At 44.9% G+C, this 20,739-nt stretch overlaps 1 long non-coding RNA gene across 1 annotated transcript; it reads left to right on the plus strand.

The window, feature by feature from the left end:
- Positions 1-3,236: 3,236 nt before the first annotated feature.
- On the plus strand, positions 3,237-15,608 carry LOC105873407 (uncharacterized). The gene is made up of 3 exons (XR_012919797.1): positions 3,237-3,326; positions 9,190-9,434; positions 14,790-15,608. It is a non-coding gene; the product is annotated as an uncharacterized LOC105873407 (long non-coding RNA).
- The last annotated feature ends 5,131 nt before the right edge of the window (positions 15,609-20,739 follow it).

Here is a 20,739-nt window from a genome sequence, read left to right on the forward strand (position 1 = left end):
CAAAGAACTCAAACAAATCAGCAAGAAAAAACAAACAACCCCATTAAAAAGTGGGCAAAAGCCATTAACAGACATGGCTGTTTAAACAGACAGAAGCTTTTCAAAAGAAGATAGACAAATGGCCAATAAACATATGAAAAACGCTCAATGTAACTAATCATCAGGGAAATGCAAATTAAAACCACAATGAGATATCACCTTACCCCAGTTAGAATGTCTTTTATTAGAAAGTCCAAAAAAACAATAGATGTTGGCATGGATGCAGAGAGAAAGAAATGCTTATACATTGATGGGACAGCAAATTCATACAACCTCTATGGTAAACACTATGGAGTTTCCTCAAGACCTAAAAGTAGACCTACCATTTGATCCAGCAATTCCACTACTGGGTATTTACCCAAAGGAATGAAGTCATTTTTATCAAAAAGACACCTGCACTTAAATGTTCATTGCAGCACAATTTATAATTGCAAATATGTGTAATCAACCCAAGTGCCCAACAGCTCACAAGTGGATTAATAAAATGTGATATATGTGTATCATGGAATACTATTATACTCAGCCATAAAGAAGGATGAATCAATGCCTTTTGCAATAATTTGGATAGACCTGGAGGCAATTATCCTAAGTGAAGTATCTAAAGAATGGAAAAATAAACACCGCATGTACTGACTATTAAATTGGAACTAACCAATGAGCACACATGCCCACAGAGGGAAGTAAAACTCAGTGGAATTCAAGCAACGGGGAGGATGGAGGAGGGAATGGTTGAAAAGCTACCTAACAGGTATAATGAATACTATCTAGGTGATGGGCACACTTATAACCCTGACTTGAGCATTGTAAAAGCACTACATGTAAACAAAAACATGTGTACCCCTGTAATATATTGAAATTTTTAAAAAAGCAAAAAATAATCAAGGACAGGGCCAAGGTCAGGACCTAGGAGAAGACCCAAGAATGAAAGGGCACTTGGAGGAGGAGCCAGATAGGGACTGTGGAAATGAGTGGTTAAAGGGCTACGATATGAACCAAGAAGAAGTGGTGTTGTACAGGGTGAGGCAGTAAAGGGTTTCAAGAAGGAGACAATGCTCACATGCAGCAAATACGACCAAGAGAGCATATGAATGGGGCCTGAGAAGTCTCCACTAAATTAGACATTCAAGAAGTTTGACAACTAGTGGCCTTGATAAGCACAGTTTTAGTGGCTCCAGCTCCCCATGCACCTGGGTCAGTGGTTTTCAAACTCTGGCGCAGAAGAATCTCTTGGTAGTTTATGAAAATGCAGATTCCTGGGATCTATGAACCTGGATTCAGAAGGTTTGTGGTCAGGCTCAGGAATCTGCATATTTTAAAAGATTCCCTCCTCCCCTAGATGATTCTGACACCAGTGGTTTGTGAACAATATTTTGATAAGCATGATCCTGAGGACACAAGTAATTCCTTTTCTACCTGCCCCACATTCTGGTTTTCTGTTCAGTGGTCCACGACCTCCCCCTGGGAGAGCAACATGTGAGTGGTCAACCTTTCAGTTCACACCTTCCCCCAGGGGCCTGCCACACTGGCCCTAATGGCACAATCATATTTCAGTACTACAATTAGCAAAACACCCTTACATCTCTCTCTCTCTCTCTCTCTCTCTCTCTCTCTCTCTCTCTCTCTCTCTCTCTCTCTCTCTCACATGCACAGGAGAGAAAGCCATTTATCCCAGACATAAACACTTATAAGTAAATAAATATAAATACATGTGACTAATCTTAAGAGGGAGAAGACCAGAATAATAAAAATGGCTCTAAATTGTCAAGATTAAATGTAAATACACTTATATGTACTCTCAGGGACAAAGTATGGAAGGGACTTAGAGGAAAGAGTAATAAACTCAGCTTGGAAGAGTTGGCCAAGGCATCCTGAGAAGGTGACATCTGACTTACGCTTTGAAGGGTGAATAAGAGCCCATGAGGCAGAGAAAGGGAAAAGGATACCAGGCAGAGGAACAGCAGCTCTCAAAGTACAGAGACGTGAAGGAGCATGGTGCTCCAGGAAAAGTGAGAACCTCAGTGTGGCTGCGATGGAAGAAATAGCGGGCAGGGAGAGGAGGTATAGAAGCAGGTGGAATAACAGTGAGCTAAGTTGCAAAGCTGTAATACGCTGGGCCACCCTTTGGAGGGTCTTTGATGCATGATAAGGAATTTGGACTTGGTCTTGGAAGAAATGGAGAGCCCATATGGTTTTTAAATAGGGACCTGTGTTTTAGATAACTAAGGATGTCAGCAGAGGGGAGGCTGGGAGACCTCTTCCCATCAGTCTGCTACAGCGTCCTGCGGGAGGGGCTTCTCTAGGAGAGAGAATCCCTGGAATTCACATGATACTTTCAGACACAGATTTTGAGTCTGTTTCTTCTAAGCTGTGGAGCCTGCAGACTACAGTCTGGAAAATAAACCATGGGGAATGAAGGGGGAGGGAGAGAAAACACCCAACTCCAATTCTTAAATGGAAAAAAGAGAAGTATAATGTTAATATAACATTTACTTATCTAAACATGTCTTTAAAATAATCACAAAAAAATAAAGTTCAGTTTTTCAGGGTGGGATAGTGGAGGGGAACCATAAATGACCAAAGAACAACAAAGTAGAAAAAATAAGCAGAGGAGAAAAGAATATAAAAACAGGAAGTCAGCAGGCAGCGGTTCCCCATGAGATCACTGGCAAAGGCCCCAGGGGCTGCTTCTCTGGAGGTCATGGATGGGGCAGGCAGGCAGAGGTGGGGTGCAGGCCTTTTCTCATCGCCTTGGGCACTAGAAGAGGGCAGAACATGGGGTCAGTGCCAGACACATCTGGACAATTTCAAAATCTGTTTCTATATGGGGTGGGGGAGAGGTGGTCTCAAGGCTGCCCAACTGGAGGCAGAAAAGCTCAGTTCAAGTCAGGAGCTGAGTCTCAGCTCTGGATCTGCCCCTTAGGGACTGTGTGACCTTGGACGAGGGCCTCCACCTCTCTGGGCCCCTTTCCTCATCTGGGATTTAGCGTGGTTGGCAAGGCCTCCATGCATGGGTGGCCAAGGGGCATGCTGAAATCCCGCTGTGAACTCTGATGTGAGCTGAGACCAGGAAGAAAGTGTTTTATTTTTCCAATTTGTACCAAAATATTGTTCTGCCAGCTAAACCCCGAGCCCAGAGGGCTGTGACCTCTCAGAGAGGTTCCTGTCTCTCCTCCATACATAGGATCGCCATGAGCTAGTGGTGGCCTTGAGAGAGGCGGTATGGGGACACAGCGGACTAGGTTGGAAAAACAGGCTGACGCCACCCTGGGGGAGTCTTGGACGCTGTGGTAAGGAACTTCGACTCGCTCTTGAAAGAGACAGAGAACCAGATTTGCTTAGTCCTCTGCCTCCCCCCATCTCTCTCTCCTGGCCAGCTTCAGCCACCTGCTCGGTGGAGAGCCCTGCAGCCGCTGTCACCCCTCCTCCAACACAGCAGGCTGTCACCGCCGCCTGGGCGTGAGTGCCGGGTTTCTGCAGGATTTTCATCATGCCTGCCGTGATGGGAAGGGGCTGAACCCTGACCTGGACCCGCTGAGGCTCGCCCCACACCTGCCCAGAGCGCCCAGGCACACAATCCAGAAGCAGGAGGGAGCTCATGCCCCACGGGGAGAACTTTGACCAGTGACACACTTGACGTAGGAGGGAAACGACACATAGATTCCTGACTCTTCTCCCCAAGAAATGGTTCCAAGGCACCGTGGTTTCACGCGGCCCCCACAGACTCCAGCACGGCTCGGCGATCCTTTCTATTTCACGGGGTGCCACAGCCAGCTCTGCGCCATACCGCTCCGTACTTGCTGTCCCTTCCTCGTCCTCTCGCTGCTGCTGCCCTAGGATTAGCTCCCTGTCTTCACAGAGCTTTATTTAGCAAGTGCGTGCTGCCTTTTCTCTGTTTTTAAGGGGAATGGACCGAGACAGAGGGCTCCCACAGTAAGAGATGCGGGCCATCTTGCTGACCCTGGCAAGCGAGGGTCGCTAGTGATGTGACCTCTCTTGCTCCTGAGTGTGTTGGAACAAACACAAACTCATCACCAGTGGTCGAGCAATAGCATCAAAAGGGCATGGAGTCCAACAGACCAGGGCTGGAACCTGGCCCCATGGCTCGCCAGCCGGGTACATGTCTGCTCTAAGAAGACTACACTTCTCTAAGTCTCAGTTTCCTCTTCTGAGATGGAGACAACAAAATTGACTTCACTGAGTCAGTAATGATTAAATTACATGAGATGATGTATATAGATTACTTAGCATGTTGCTGGACACATAGGATGAACTCAGGCAATGACATTTTTGTTGTAATGATTAGGAAATTTGAAGAATAGGTGCCCAGGAGGCCTTTGGGTCAGTGCCCTGGGAACAGCGACCAGAGAGAGGGACCACAAGACACAAGCCTGTAGCTGGGGCATGACGGTGGTGGTGGAGGCCAGTTTGGAAGATTCCCCAGACAAGATTCTAAGCACTCGGAGTCTGTATTTAAACACGGGGGGTGTCATGAGCAGTAATCCAGGTCTCCCCTGAAACCCACTTAACTGCAGGGCTACATAGACCACCCAGCCTGACTGCAGCCTGGGTGCTGTCTCCGCTGTGCTGCTCCTGTCCCCATTGCATCCTCAGAAAGGACAGGCTTCTTGTCTGGCTCCTTGTCACTGTGGCCTTGCTCTTGGAGGCTGAAGGCATGATTTGGTGGGAGGCGAAGCCCAGGGCAACCTAGCACAGAGGCTCGCGCTGACCACAGCCTCAGCAGCCTGTGGACACTTCTGCTGCCAGCTCAGATGACAGAGCTTTGAGGTCATTGTCGCATGTGCACAGTGCTGCTGCTGCTGCTGGAGCCCTGTGCTTATTTGCTGTTCCACTGCCGCTTACATAACAGATGACCAGCGGGGAAGGGTGGGAAGGAGAGGGGAAGGGGCTTCTATCCCTGCCCCTCCCTGTGTCTTCACACATGCCCACATCCGAGCCCGGGCGGCTGGGTTTGAGGGGACTGAGGCAGGCAGGAGACCACGGTACTATGGGACAGGCTTAAGGGAGGGTTTTGTTCTGTTTCATTTATTTGATGTTGGGGGGGCTTGCTCATGGAAAGAGCCAGAGAGAGAGGGATGAAACCTGGCGGAGCAATCAAAGCCCGAGAGGAGGCCTGGGCGGGCGGAGGCCTGGGCACTGCGAAGAGATTCCGGCCCTTGCGGGAGGGGAGGCTGTGAGGGCGCCAGACACAAACTCGTCTGAAGGAGGGAGGCTGGAAGTGGAGGGGTTTCACGCCGGACGGTGTCCACTTTCTCTGGGAACGAGGAGTCAAAGCCGTCCGCTGAGAGGGGTCAGAGAGCCGCGGCAAACGTCTGGAAGAGCCGGCATGCGGCAGGGACAGGATGCTTCCTAGAGACGCTCAGAGATGGCTCAGAGGCACTCCAGACTGTAAATTTATGATTACCCCCAGCGGCACTGAGCAGCACAGACCAGGGCCCAGGGCTTTGTCACCTGCGAATGGGGCTTACAGACATTAGTATGGAAGCGTCTTGCCCGACACCTGGGCTCCAAACAGTTAGTAAGCCCAGACTTTTCTCATTCCTCTCCTGAGAGCAGCCAGAAGGTAAGAGGCTCAGAGAGGCCTTGGTCACCACCAGGCCATTCCCTCCCCACCCTGTGGGCCACCTCATCTTCCTCTCCCCCAGAGTCAAGTGGCTGGTCTTGGGGGCAGCTCAGCGGCTGCAGGAGCAGGTGGGTAGCCCGAGTCTCTGGTAACGGTCTCTGCCCACCGCCCACAGAGCCCAGCGGCAGCACACAGCCAAGACAGAGGAGCCGCTGGTCGCCTGAGGGGAGGGGCCCTTAAACACTAGGGTTGTATCTTTCAAGCGGCTGGGCTCTCGTCAGCCTGCCGGTCACAAGCTGGTCATAAGATGTCACTCTGCCTCCTCTCCTAGGACCCAATACATGGACAAGAAATCCCACCAACCTCCCTGGTGCCAAGGCCAGCCTTATTCAAAGGTCTTATTAATTGATATATAACTGAATGTCTCTGTGTGTCCACAAACGAGTTGTTTCCCAACACTCCCCAAGTGGGTGGAAAAGGCTAGGGAACAGGACGACTTGGAAATGTTTCCTGGAAGAGGATTTATTGTGATTAAATCGTTATATATAACTTATTGTATAAGTTTTATATATCTATATGCACAAACTATTTTATATATAAAATAATTTAGTCCTTGGCCAAAACTACCGTCCCAAGATGGCATGAGCACACAGGTGTCAACCAAGAGGCTCAGCCTTCACCTCCCCCCCTTTTTATTTTTACCACTTTGAATTTTACTGATCCACTTATTTAAAAAGATAAAGCAGGAAAAAGAAAAACCCACCTTGCTTCACTGTTCACCTCCAGGTTCAACTATCCATCCTTTAAATTTGGGGAGTTGAGACTTATAGTGAGGCTTGGTATGTCGCCATCTGCTGGTGGGAGAGGGTAACTGCCTGTTCGTGCTCTGGGGTACTCTTCACTTCAACAAGTACTATGTGTGTTGAGGGTCCAGTCTGTATCAGGCACTGTATAGTAACTGCAGTCATCTCTTAGAAAATAAAGGTCTTCCTATAACGTAGGGGCCTTCCCCTGGGGTTGGTGGTAACTGCCATTCCAGACCCTCCATAGTAGCTGCCTCATAGGAACCCAATATCCTTGGTCCCCGACTCCATTCCAGATTTCACCCAGAATCTTGGCTGTTGAAAGGAGCCTGCTGGAACAATGCTGCCTTGGGCTGCAGACTTCATTTCAGGTGCAGCAAAACGTGACTTTTTGCAGTTGTGGTAACTTCCCAGCACTGAACATCAGTGGTTCTCAGCCCTGGCTGCAAATTCAAATCTCCTGTAGGCTTTTAAAATCAACGAGGCCTGGCCGGGCCTCACCCCTAGAGATTCTGATTTAATATTTCAGAGGTGAGGCATTGGCATTTTTAAAGCAGTTCAGCTGATTCTAATGTGCCATCAGGATCGAGAGATGCTGTGAAAATTAGTAAGTATGGGTCAGACATCACCTTTTTTATTGCTATTATAACTGGAAGAATTACCTGTCTCCCCATACACACACACACACACACACACACACACACATGCCTCTGCCCACTCACCACACTGAGACAGAAACTAGGGAACAGCATGGCCCCATCATCTAAGAACTTCATTTGTCTCTCACGTTATAAGTAATCCTTTCGGGGTTGGGGGGTCTTTGAGAGGCTCCACGAAGTACTATTAAAGTGGTATGGCCAATAGGCCCCTTTTCTTGTTCTCGGCCAGTCTAAGGGAGTACCATTTGAAAGTAGAATGGATAGGGAAGAATTGAGCACATTCTGGTCACCAAAAGAATGTAAAGTAAAACTCCAAGGGGCAGCCTTGCACAGTATGGGCAGTTTGGAAAAAAAAAAAGTTTTTGTTTTTTTTTAAGGGTCTAAAGTCTACACTATTTCTGGGAATTAATGTTTGTCATTGGGAGGGTATGTACCTGCACCAACTACTATTCTGTGGGTATTAGGGAGAATAAAGAGCTCTATTTTCAATTCGAATTGGTGGGGACAGGCGTGGGTCCCCATGTCCCCCGCAGCCCATCTGGCTCTGAGGGACCTGCAGAGCCCAAGTTCATCGTGGAGCAATTTGCTGAGCAGGTGTCGTTCTCGATGGAGTAACTGACACTTGGCTAAAGGAACTTCTAGGAGTTGGGTAAGGTGTGGAGACCCTCGTGTGACAGACCAGCCCCCATACGTGGGAGGCGGGGCTTCTCCACACAGGAGGGACGCACACCTGCCTGGGGCTGCTGTAACACGGTACCACAGACTGGGTGATTTACAATGGACAGAAATTTGCTGGCTGGAGGTCCTGGAGGCTGGGAGGTCTAAGAGCGAGGAGCCGCAGGAGTTGGCCCGCACAGGAAGCAGCAGCATGCTGGGGGCGGCTTGCCGGGGTCGTGGCCCACGCAGAGCCTGGCGCTGCCTGAAGAGATCAGAGCCCAAAGGGACAGAGGCCCCCGGGGAAGCTTAGATGTGGGGATGGGAGGTAACCCCAGCCCACCACCAAATACAGGTGGAGGCGACTGTGAAAGAGAAAAAAGTAAGCTGCCATGTGTGTTCCAGCACGAACTCTCTCATTACCAGGAGAAAGGGGGAAAAGAAAGGTGGTGGGCTGAGAAGACTGATCTTTTTAACTCAGTTTTGGGTAGTAACAGGGTACTCAAGCACACTTCCCGTAGAAATGAAGACACACATGGTAAAGAGAAGGTGGGAAATTTAAGACCAGTGATAAGAATTGAAGCGTCTGAGCAGTATGAAAATACTGTCCAGGTTTGACAGGTTTTGAAATCATAGACCAAATCCTAGCCCTTTGTTTTACACATGAGGAAACTGAGAGCTACAGAGAGTGGAGAGGGCTACTGACACCCCCAAGGTGACACAGCTATTCGACCTGAGGTCTATGGCTTGAACCTGACCCCCGACTCGGGTCTTGTTTTTGTTTTCTGTTTTCCCAGGTGTCGCTTTGATCCTGGTAATTTGAACATTGACTATGGGGAACAGTGAAAGGCAAGTCATGGGAAGCTCTGGGAAACTCAGCATCCAACACTCTTTCACTGGGTTTTCTGGTGCCAAGTAAATGTAAGTTTTATTCTCAGTTTTTAAAAAATCATTATTTCATCTTTTTTTGCTTTTTAGTAGAGTAGTTACCGATGTTTGTGTAGATAGAGTTAAATCCCTGAGTCAGAACTCTCCCCTTTCTGTCAGTATATTCAGACTTCAGGACTGCATGAGCAAAGGGTATCAAATGTTTTCCAGTTAAAAGGGAACTTGACATTGAGCCATGGGGCTTGGCTGCAGTCCTCATGCTTGGTGATTCCAGCAGGGACAGGCCTAACCCTTTCATTAGGGAGACATTTGCCCGTGACAAAGGTGTCCAGGGCTTTGAAGAGGAGAAATAAAGCAGGAAAGAGATGCAGCAACATCCAGAAACCAAATGAAATGGCCCCTGTGGATGGAAATCAGCTACCCTGGAACAGCAGAGAGGGAGGAGTGAGCAATTCTTAGAGCTCAGGCTGAACTAAGTCTCTCTCTCTCCCCCTCTCCCTCCCTCCCCCATCCCCTCTCCCTCCTTCCTTCTCTCCCTCCTCTCTTTCCTTTCTCTCTTCACCAGGATTAACGTCTACACAGCCATTTTGTGAGCCTGGACTTGGGGGTTTGCTGCTGGCCAGAGGGGTCAGGCAAACAGACCCCTCCTTTGGCCTCGATTCCAGCTTCTTTCTGCAGCACCAGCCATCCCATGTGAAGCCACCTCAGTGGTGACTCATGGCACTCCCAACAGCCTTGACCACACTCATTTTCCAGTGTTTTCTGAGGTCAGAGGTGCCAGCCCTGCCCAGGAAGCTCCATTCTCCATGGGTAAGCCTCATTTGTCCACGAGGAGTTGGGGTGGCATAGAAACTAGCTCTGGGAGGTGTTCGAACTTGCCCAGGGCCTCCCGAGTCCTGTGTTTATAGCAACAGGGTCCGCACTGTGAGCTGTAAGAGAGCTGGCAAGGAAGCTTCTGCGGTCTGGACGGGGTCACCCTGTACCTGGGACCCTCTGAAAAGCTTGGAGACACCACGTTTGTTTATTCTGAGACAGAAGGCCAAGAAAACACACTGGCCCTGTCTCTGCAGCACTGGAGCTGGCCAAGCAAGGAAAGTCTAACCACAAAGCAAAACCAAATTTTCAAAGCCAAACTGTTTTCTTCTCCCTCCTAGTCCCCTGTCACTGTAAAATGTTCCTATTATTTGGACCTCTCTTCTTGAGGTGTGATGGCTTTTCTTTTTAATCGTTTTTTAAAAATGAATAAAACATTTCCCCGTAATTCACTATTACATATCCCTTCTCCACATAGCAGCCAGAATGATCTTTAAGAGGCATAGATACCTTTCCATGTGTCCCTGTGGCCTGTGTGGCCAGCCCTACCCACCTCTCTGACCTCACCTGTGACACTCTTCCCTCAGGCCTGTCAGCTCCAGCCCATCCTGGCCTCAGTTTATTCATCAAGCCCTGCAGGTTCAGGAACTGACAGGGATGGGTCAGGTGCCTACACAAGAAACCACTGATCAAATCATTTTTATTATAATGCTTTTAAAAATTTGTATACTGTAAACTTCATTTTTCTTGTCCAGTTCGATGAGGTCTCACGCATGCATAGATTCTTGTAATCACCACCACATTGTTTATAATATAAAGCCATTCCAAGATCCAGTGGCACTCCCTCCTGCTGCCCTTTTGTAGTCAGTTCCTCCTCTCACCCCCAGCAACCACTGATCTGTTTTCTGCTCCTATAGTTTTGTCCTTTGTCGATCGCCATATAAATGGAATTATATAGTGCGTAATCTTGCAGACTGGTCTCTTTCTCTTAACATAAAGCATTTGAGATTCATCCATACGGTTGTGTGTATCGGTAGCCCATCGGTACCGCTGAACGGTGTTCCATTGTGTGGATGCTCCAAAGCTTGTTTATCCATTTATTTGATGGAACACATTTGGGCAGTTTTCTACAGTTTGGGGCAATTATGAATAATGCCACCATAAACATTTGTGTGCCAGTTTTTGTGTGAGTGTGAGTTTTCATTTATAATAAATAACTACAAACGAGATGTCTGGGTCAAATGGTAAGTATGTTTAACTTTGTGAGAAGATATCCAACTGTTTTCCAGAGTGCCAGTCCTGTACCGTTTTACATTCCCGCCAGCCACATATGGGAGTTCCAGTTGCTCCGTGTGCTTATCAGCACTTGGCATTATCAGAACTTTTTATATTATATTGTATGCAGTTGTATCTCACTATGGTTTTTAATTTGCATTTTCCTAATGACTAATGATGTTGAGCAGCTGTTCATATGTTTATTTGCCATCTGCATATCTTCTTTGGTGAGTTGCTTCAAATCTTTTACCAATATTTAAAAAGTAGTTTGTAGCCGGGCGCGGTGGCTCACGCCTGTAATCCTAGCTCTTGGGAGGCCGAGGCGGGCGGATTGCTCAAGGTCAGGAGTTCAAAACCAGCCTGAGCAAGAGCGAGACCCCATCTCTACTATAAATAGAAAGAAATTAATTGGCCAACTGATATATATATATATAAAAAAATTAGCCGGGCATGGTGGCTCATGCCTGTAGTCCCAGCTACTCGGGAGGCTGAGGCAGAAGGATCGCTGGAGCCCAGGAGTTTGAGGTTGCTGTGAGCTAGGCTGACGCCACAGCACTCACTCTAGCCTGGACAACAAAGTGAGACTCTGTCTCAAGAAAAATAATAAAATAAAATAAAAATAAAAAGTAGTTTGTTTTCTTATTTTTGAGTTTGACAGTCCTTTATATATTCTGGGTAGAAATCCTTTGTCAGACATGTGATTTGCAAATATTTTCTCCCAGTCTTTACCTTATCCTTTTTTTTTTTTTTTTTTTTGAGACAGAGTCTCACTTTGTTACCCAGGCTAGCATGAGTGCTGTGGGGTCAGCCTAGCTCACAGCAACCTCAAACTCCTGGGCTCAAGCTATCCTACTGCCTCAGCCTCCTGAGTGGCTGGGACTACAGGCATGCGCCACCATACCCGGCTAATTTTTTCTATATGTATTTGTTGGCCAATTAGTTTCTTTCTATTTATAGTAGAGACAGGGTCCTGCTCTTGCTCAGGCTGGTTTCGAACTCCTGATCTCGAGCTGATCAATCCGCCCCAGCCTCCCAGAGTGCTAGGATTACAGGCCTGAGCCACCGAGCCCGGACTGCCTTATCTTTTCAAGCTCTTAGTGGTTTTCACAGAGCAAAAGTTTCAATTCAATAAATTATAGTTTATCATTTTTTTCTTTTAAGAATCTTGTTGTGATTCAAGTTCACAAATAGGTTCTCTTTTTCCTTTAAACCTTATGAAACTAATAGTTTCAATTTTAAAAAGTTAGTTTTATAAGTTTTAACATTTTACATTTAGGTCTATGATTCATTTTCAGTTGATTTTTATATATGATATGAAGACAGGTTAAGGTCCAAACTTTGCATTTTAGTATCCAGTTGTTCAGCACCATCTGTTGAAAAGATAATCTATTGAATTGTTCTCATACCTTTGTCAAAACTTTCAACTGTCAGTTCACTAAAGAAGATATACAGATGACAAATAAGCATATGAAAAAAATTTTAACATTTGGAAAAGATCTTCAATATTAGAAAAATGAAAATAAAAACCACATACCTTTTAGACTGGCTAAAATTAGACTAACTGTGCCAAGTGTTGGCAAGGATGTGATGGAGCTGGAACACTCATATCCTTCTAGTGGGAATGTAAAATGGGGGAACAATCACTTTGGAAAACAATTTTTCAACTAAACACACAGTTACCATATGATTCAGCTATTCTACTCTTACCTGAGATACATGAACGCATATGCTCATACAAAGACTTGTGCATAAATGTTTATAGCAGCTTTATTTGTAATAGCCAAAACAGGATACTCCTGAATGCCCATCAACAAGTGACTAGATAAGCAAAGTGTGGTACATGAATACAATGGACCACAGAGCAATAAAAAAGAATGAATTATCGATACATGCTATAACATGGATGATTCTCAAAAGAATTATGTTGAGTTCAGGAAGCAAGACAAAAAAGTACATTCTGTATGATTCCATTAATATAAAATTTCAGGAAATGAAAACTAATATAAATGACAGCAGATCAGTGATTGCCAGGAGATGAGGTGGGAAGTGGAGCCGGGTGGGAAGGAGGGATTACTAAAGGACATAGGATAATGGATATGTTCATTATCTGGGGGATAATGGATATGTTCATTATTTTGATTAGGGTAGTGGTTTTATAGATATATACATATGTCAAAACTTATCAAACCATATACTATAAATATGTACAATTTGTTATAAGTCAATTATTTATCAATAAAACTCTTTAAAATTGTTTTATGGATATATTTCTGGAGTCTCTATTCTGTTTCATTTATTTCTATGACTATCTTCTAGTCAATCCCATACTGTTATGATCACTGTAGTTTTATTTTATAGTATGTCTTAAAATTGGGTAGTATGAATCTTTAATTTTGTTCTTTATCAAAATTGTTTTGGGTATTCTAGTTCCTTTACTTTTAAATATGAATTTTATAATTCACTTACCTATATCTATAAAGAATCATGTTAGGATTATTTTTTTTTGGATTGCCTTAAATCTATAGATTAGTTGGGGAAAATTTGACATTTTAACTATAATAAATCTTCTAATACATGAACAGAATATGTCTCCTCACTTATTTAGGTCTTTAATTTCTTCCATCAGTATTTTGCAGTTTTCAGCACATTGATCTTGCACATATTTTGTTAGAATTATAGCTAAATACATCGTATTCTTTTTGGAGCTACTATAAATGGTACTACTTTATAAATTTCAGTAGCCAATTGTTCACTTGTAGCTATTGAAATATGACTGATTTTTGCATGTTGACCTTGCTATAGTCATTTAGTCCTAAAAGCTTTTTTTGTAGATTCTCTGAGATTTTCCACATAAATAACAATGTCTTCTATGTTAGGAGACAGCTTTACCTCTACCTTTCCAATATGAATGCCTTTTATTTCTTGTCTTATCACACTTGCTAGGATTTCCAGTACGATATGGAACAGTTGCCGTGAGAACCGACATCCTCCACTTATCATTCCTAACATAACAAAAAGAGACAACAGAAAGCTAGTCCCTCTTAATGTGATGTAAAAGGGACACACTGTCAACTATAAAGTATTCTTGCCAAAAAAATTGAACATGAGACTGATGGATCCTCCAGCTAGGGCCAAGAATAGGGGATGACCAAAAAGTTCAGTGATAACATAAATAAACTTTGGTACAATATTTTAAAAAATCATAATAAATTCAAAAAAAATCTATGATGAACAAAATACCCACATTGTAAATAAAGACAGAACAGTATTACTGGTTTTTTCATTGCCTCTGGCTCCATCATGACTTGGCACAGAACTGTTACTGACCCTGACCCTAGTGTAAAGTCTAAATCTAATGACCATTTTACAGAAAATGTAGGGGTAGAAGAAATGTAAAAGGAATCCAATATGTGGGAAATGATAGAATGATGACTAGTCTCTTCAATAAATAAATTGCAAGGAATAAAGCAAATCTGGGGTGCTGGAGTGATAGTTACACAGACGTGTTCACTTTATGATGCTTCACCAAGCTGTACACAGTACCATCTGTGTACTTTTCAATAGTATGTTATATTGTAATAAGGTATATTGCAATAGGTATTTTTTAAAAGATGGAAGAAAAAGCACCTAAATTCAGTTATTAAGTTCAGGTGATTAGATTATGGGCTATTTGTATAATTTTATTTTTAATATTTTATAATGTTCATGAATCATTTTATAATTTATAATTTTATAGAGTTATGTAACTCATATTTTTATAATTATAGTTATATAAACCATATAGCTATAATTACTGTTAAAATGTCAAGTTATATCATATTGTTATATGATTTATAATTTTATAATTTATACAACAAAAACAAGAAAGAAAGGAATGAAGGGAGGAAGGAAAAGGACCCAGTGACGTAAATGCAGGAAAAATTGATAATTATTGAATCTGGAGAACATATTAGAGTTCTTTATACTCTCTACTTTTGTATTTTCTTGAAAAATTTCCATAATAAAAGATTTTTAAAAAGCTCTTCACCCCCTTATACTGTCATTCTCTACCCCATTACATTGTTTTATTTTTTCCAGGCTACTTATTATCTGAAGTCATCTTGCTTATTTGAGTATTGCCTGCCTCCTTCCAGAAGAATTAAGCACCACAAACACAGGATGTACCTGCATCTCATTCATTCTTCTATCCCTGGCAACTGCGGCAGTTCCTGGTGGGGGGCAGACACTCAATTCACTTCATCAGCACCTTCCATCTAACGTGGTTTCTCAAACCAGTGATGTTGTGGTTGAGGGTATTTTATTTTTGATATTATTTAAAGACTAAGATCTCAGTACACCCCCACTTTTTGTCTCACAGGGATCCCAGCTCTTCACATAGGTGACCCAGCTCTTTCCGCCTGGCAAGGATGGCAAGATTTGGATGTGTGCAGAGACTCAATGAACGTAGGAGTTCTTCACCATCATTTCAAGGCCCCTGGTTATCTGCCATTCAGTAAAGGCTACAAAGCCCTGCACTTCAATATGACCTACTGTTAAGCTCCCCTGTGAGGTTGTTATTCTCTAAGAGCTTTGGGGTTTTATGGACTCCATCTTCCTAAAATTGTTTTAAGGCTATCCTAAACAAAGAACAGATGTTGCACTCCATAAATCTGCAATTACAGCTTCTAATCAGTTCTCAATGTCAAAGTCAACCTCTCCGTCTCGTGAAGGGGCTGTGCAGCTCAGAACTAGCACGTTTTTCTCCCCACATTTATCTCCTTAAAAGTAATAACAATTGAAATTTCTCACATATTTCTTGTGTTTAAAAATGAAATTGATCTACTTGTCTGTCTTGTTTATTTTCTTTTCTTAATGTGGGTTTGTAGACTTGTGCTATTAGAAGAATAATTTTTGGATAAAGAAAATATTGATGACATAGTCATATTCAAGTTCATGACAGTTGCTGTTCTTCATTAAAGTCTGAAATCATGGCCAATTTGAGATGCCTTATCAGAGTCTCAAGCATATTTGTATAATTGAATTCATCTGGGCACTTGTTAATTGAGTCGACCCACCAGCGTGTACTCCAGGTGCTTCGGGATGGGACCATCACTCTCATTTTACACATACAAGTGGCAGCATAGGAGGTCTTTTGGGTTCTGACTTTTAAAAGCCACTACTAGCCCTTGGCCTGCACCCCTTCTATCCCAGGAGCTCACTCCCTTTTTCAGATTCCTAAGGGGTCAGAGCTCAAGAGTCCCCATCTCAGACTTTATTTTTCAGAATATGCTTTTCATACCTTACGATGGGACCTACCGACACTCGAAGGTGTATTTCAGGGCCAGAGCATTTCAGGACAAGGGGAAATCACCAGACGGTGCTGAATTATAGAGCTCTTAGAATCTGCATGCTCTGCAAGAGAGTCTGCTTGGATATTTGGAAACACTCAATTTATATCACATTTAAAGGTAGGGAAAATAAGTTTTTATTCAGTACCCATTCAACAAATATTTTCTGAGCCCCTGCCATGGGCCAGACGCTGTAAGATGTGTTTAGATATGCGGTCCCTTACCTCATGATCGACAATCCAACAAGGGAATGGCGCACAGACACTTGACTATAACGCAAAGTGATGAGTGCCCTAGATAAGTCTCTCCTGTCCCTCTTACTTAGCATGAGTTTATGTCTGAACCTCCTGGTGACAATGTATTTTGGGGAGCAATTTCTTTCTGCTAGGTTGGTGTTGTGCTTTCCACGTATCATGGAAAACCTTAGTCCTTTAATCCTTACAAGAAGACTGATGTTGTGGGCCTTAGCATGTCCTTTTTACAGGTGAGGAAGCTGAAACTTAAAGAAGTGAGACCGGCCTCTTAGCTGAGCAAGAGGCAAGGCTGGAACTTAAACCAGTCTCTCTTACTCTCCAGCTGCAGGCGTGTACCCTTGTGTTGTTTAGGTAAGGCTACGTCCCAGCTGGACACTAGAGGGCACTGAGATAGCAAAAAAATGGCAGGAATTTGCTCAGGCTGCCACTCTGAGCAGCCATAACAAATTGGCCTTCCGGAACTCATCTCTGAAGCTGGGTTAACTGTGTTGAGTTAGCCCAGGTCTGCACCCACTGCACTCCCTGGTGACAGAGGAGGGCAAGGATCACTTAGAATTCATCCTTCATCCGAAGCACTTCAGCCCGCTGTTTTGTTGTTTTTTTTTTTGCCATAGTAATTGCTCAGGATTTCAATTTAATTGAACATCTGGGTCCAATCACAAGGCACGTATCTAGCTTGCTTCCGCTCATCCCACAGCTGATTCCAAATCAGGCGTGTTACGCAAACAGCTGCTCAACTAGAAACTGGTCCAAGGGGAGGTAGCTTAGTTCACCTGCGGGCCATATACCCGCTCCGGATACATCTCCCACTACCTGGTAAACTCCAGCTCCCAGAGCAATGAGTGGCTGGCATGCCTCCCCTCCCCCACTCCGCAGCCCTCACCCCCTCCACCGAATCACAAAGAACTGATCCAATCAACGCAACTGTCATCCTGAGGGATGCTTCCTGAGAATGAAGTACCAAGACTCACAGGATTATCCACTAAGAATGAGCACTCGCCCACCAGAATCTATGTCGGTGTTAGGAGTAAGAAGTTGACATCCTTGTTCCTTCAATTCTTTCCTCCTTAGATCTTTGCTGTTAGTTTCTAGGTAGCTATTCTGTCCTGTTTACAACTCACAAGGAGTAGAGTATGTGGATGAAAATTACTGGAAAAATCTAGCTCACACTTAAAGGGGAAAGTATTTTTAAATGATTGGTGAACAATATGTCTTAAAAGAGTACTTGCTCATGTGTCTCTGTCTTGTGCAGCAAAAACCAAACAGAGCCTTTTTCACCCCAGCCACACCCTGGAATGATGCAACAGTAATGAGACCCAGGCATGGACACGTTTCGGGATGTGAAGCTGGCCCGCCCGCTCAGGAAGTTACCGACAGTCGGCTGGGTTGTGGATCAGCGAGCAATGCTCAGACCTACCCACAAGATACACAGCACAGCAGGCAGTTTGGCTCTTTTTCTCTGCACAGGAAGTGGCAGGCAGCATTTTTTTTTTTTTAATGTGGGAAGTTATGTGACCAAACTCTATTTTAGTAAGATGGGTTGGTGGCATGATAGGGGCTAAGTTAAAGAGGATGCTTGGAGACAGAGAGACCAAGGGCAGAGGGTGTTTGGAACTCAGTAGGCACCGGGGTTGGGGGGAGGGAGCCAGAATGTAACATTTCAGAGCTGGAATTAGCATCTCTGAACTGTTGATTGACTGTGGGTGTTTCAGAAGGGGAAGGTATAAATATGGTAGCCTCACATTCACTGAGCATTTACCCTGTGCATGTTACTAAGCACTTTGCAGGCATTTACTCATTTAATTCTAACAAATCATGAGAGAGGAATTATTATTATCCACCTTTTATGGGAGAGGAAACCGAGGCACAGAGAGGCTAAGTTATTTGTCAAAAGTCACTAGGATTTTGAATCTGGGCACGCAAACTCCAGAACATGCATTCCTCCCATATGCCACACGGTCTCATTCCCAGTCTGGGTGACACAGGAGATGGGGACATCGCTGGCTGAGGCGGGGGAGTTGGAAGGAGCAGGTGGTCTGTGTGTGCAGGAGGAGGGTGCACAGACAAGTATCTGGGACACGTGCAGAGCGCAGATGTTCTGCCAGCACCTCACGTGGAGAGGTCCAGAGGGCTTCGTGTCCTAGCGTGGAGAGGGAGCTGGTTTTCATTAAAAATAATGAAACATCTGTAAAAATACTGTTGGCTGAGTTTACCAGTCAAGCTGTTCGAGAAAGGTCTGCTATGCTAACAAACAGGAAGACCATGCCCTACCTGAAAGTTTGACCAGAGATTTAGAAGGAGCGGGTTCATCAAGGTGCTCAGGCCTCTGGAAGGCTGAGCACTGCAGGGAGACACGTCCACAAGGGAGCAGGACCAAGCCTTGAAAATGGAGGAGGGAAGGAACATGCTCCTCATTCCAATGGGCCAGAGCTTCTCAATGCTGCTGTCCCATTAAAATCACCTGGGGAGTCTTTAAAAGTGCTCATGCCCAGGCCTCACCCCAGAACCAATTAAAGCAGAGTATCTCAGTGGGGCATAGGCAGTTTTTAAAAAGCTCTCTAGGCAATTCAAGGGAGTTTTTAAAAACTAGATGTGAGGCCAGGGCTAGGAACCTCAGCAAAAGAAGGAGGAAGATTAGTGTTTGGAGGTGGTCAGAGAACAGGGTAAGTAATGACCAACACCTACAAAGTACTTTTCAGTTCATAAAGCACTTGCACATACGTGCCATTCCTATCCACTGGTGGGATGAGGAAATCATGACCCCAAAAGAGAAATGACTCAAGGTCAAACAGTTATTTAGTGGAAAAGCCATGAATAGAATTCAGACCTGCTGACCTCAAATTCATGCCACACAGAGCATTACTGCAGCAGAAGGCCAAGTTCATCTGTGTTTACATATAAAGGTGAGGGTGTAAGTATTTTTTAAAGTAATTATGATCCATGGGAGTTTATCTAAAGTTAGAGCTGCAGCTTGTGTGCTAGAATATAACAGGGTGAACAGGCCAAGGTGAGCTGGTGAAACCCTGATGGCCCGATGGCCAAGGAGCAGGTGGGGTGGCTGCAGGGAAGGACCGGGCGGGGGCAATGGGAGCAGAGTCAGGGAGCCCTGGCATTGCCCAGGGTCAGGAGGCCTGGCAGCCTGGGGTCCAGACAAGCCTTTGGGCTACCCGTGGCTGGCAGTAGTAGAAATGGCAAATCTAAGAAACTTCTGGAAGCATTTACCAGTTCACAGGAATTCCAGTTCACAGGAATTCTTCTGGGTCTTAAGGGACATATCATCTTACTATGCACACAGTAATTGCCTGCTAATTTCCATAGAGCTGTACAATTTAGAATACACTGTTTTTATCCATTTTCGTAACTGTTGAGGTGTGTGTTATTTTCCTACCCAGCAGCTTCATGTAAAAACCTGTCATAATAGTACCTTATAAGGACACCAAGAGTAAGTAAAAGGTGTCTCACAAAATGCCCAGCACCTCTTGTGGCTGTTTCTGTTTTGAATGTGGGTGGTAAGGTGCAGGAATGTTGAATCCCGTGATAAAGAATGTGGGCTCTGGAGTCAGACCACTAGCTTCAAGCTCAGCTCCACCAACCCAGCTGTTAAACCCTGGACAAGTTAGTTACTCACGTAAAGTCTGTTTTTTTCTGGTATAAAAGAGAGATAATACCTGAACCTTCCTCATGTGGTTTTTGGAAGGATTAAATGACATAATGCATAGAAAGCTCCTACCATAGTCCCTGGCACCTAATCACTGTTCAATAACTATTAATACATTCTATTAAATCCTCCACATAGCAAACGGATAAGCCAACCCTGGGATCGAGGCCAGCGCTCTTCCTGCTGCACCAAGGTGGCTCCTGATGGTAATGACATTAACCCAAGCGAGGAGGAAGTGGAGCTGACATCCATGGAAAGCCAACTGCATTCCAGAAGCCAGCATCACCACAAAGCAACTCACAGGGATGTCATGAGCCTGGGGCAGGTTAGTAACCTTGGCAAGGTCACAAAACAGTAAGTAAGTGAGAGATGCGGGACCTCAGGGCCCACAGCCTTTGTCTTCTCATGCTGGCCTGCAGAAGAATCACCTGAAGGGCTTGTTAAAATCCAAAATTCCAGGCCCTTCTCCGGAGTTTCTGATTCAGTAGGCCTGAGAATCTGCATTTCCCACAAGTTCCCACGTGAGGTCAGTGCTGCTGATCCGGGACCCCGTCTAGAGAACCATCAGCACATACCCAGCTGCCTTTGCTCGGTAAGATCAGTTGTCAGGAGACACCTCTCAGCCTGCCAGGAGCCCCACGGAGCGCCCGGGGGCCGCCCTGGGGCACAGTGAGGAAATGTCTCTGCTAAGCTCCTCGGAGCTTCCTGACAAACCACCCACAGCCTCGTCAGATGGGCACAGAGTTTTGTCAGGCACAGTCTATGACCTCAAAGTCAGCACTCCCAGC

Source organism: Microcebus murinus, chromosome 6, assembly GCF_040939455.1.
Source record: "Microcebus murinus isolate Inina chromosome 6, M.murinus_Inina_mat1.0, whole genome shotgun sequence".
In the NCBI taxonomy this organism is placed as follows: domain Eukaryota; kingdom Metazoa; phylum Chordata; class Mammalia; order Primates; family Cheirogaleidae; genus Microcebus; species Microcebus murinus.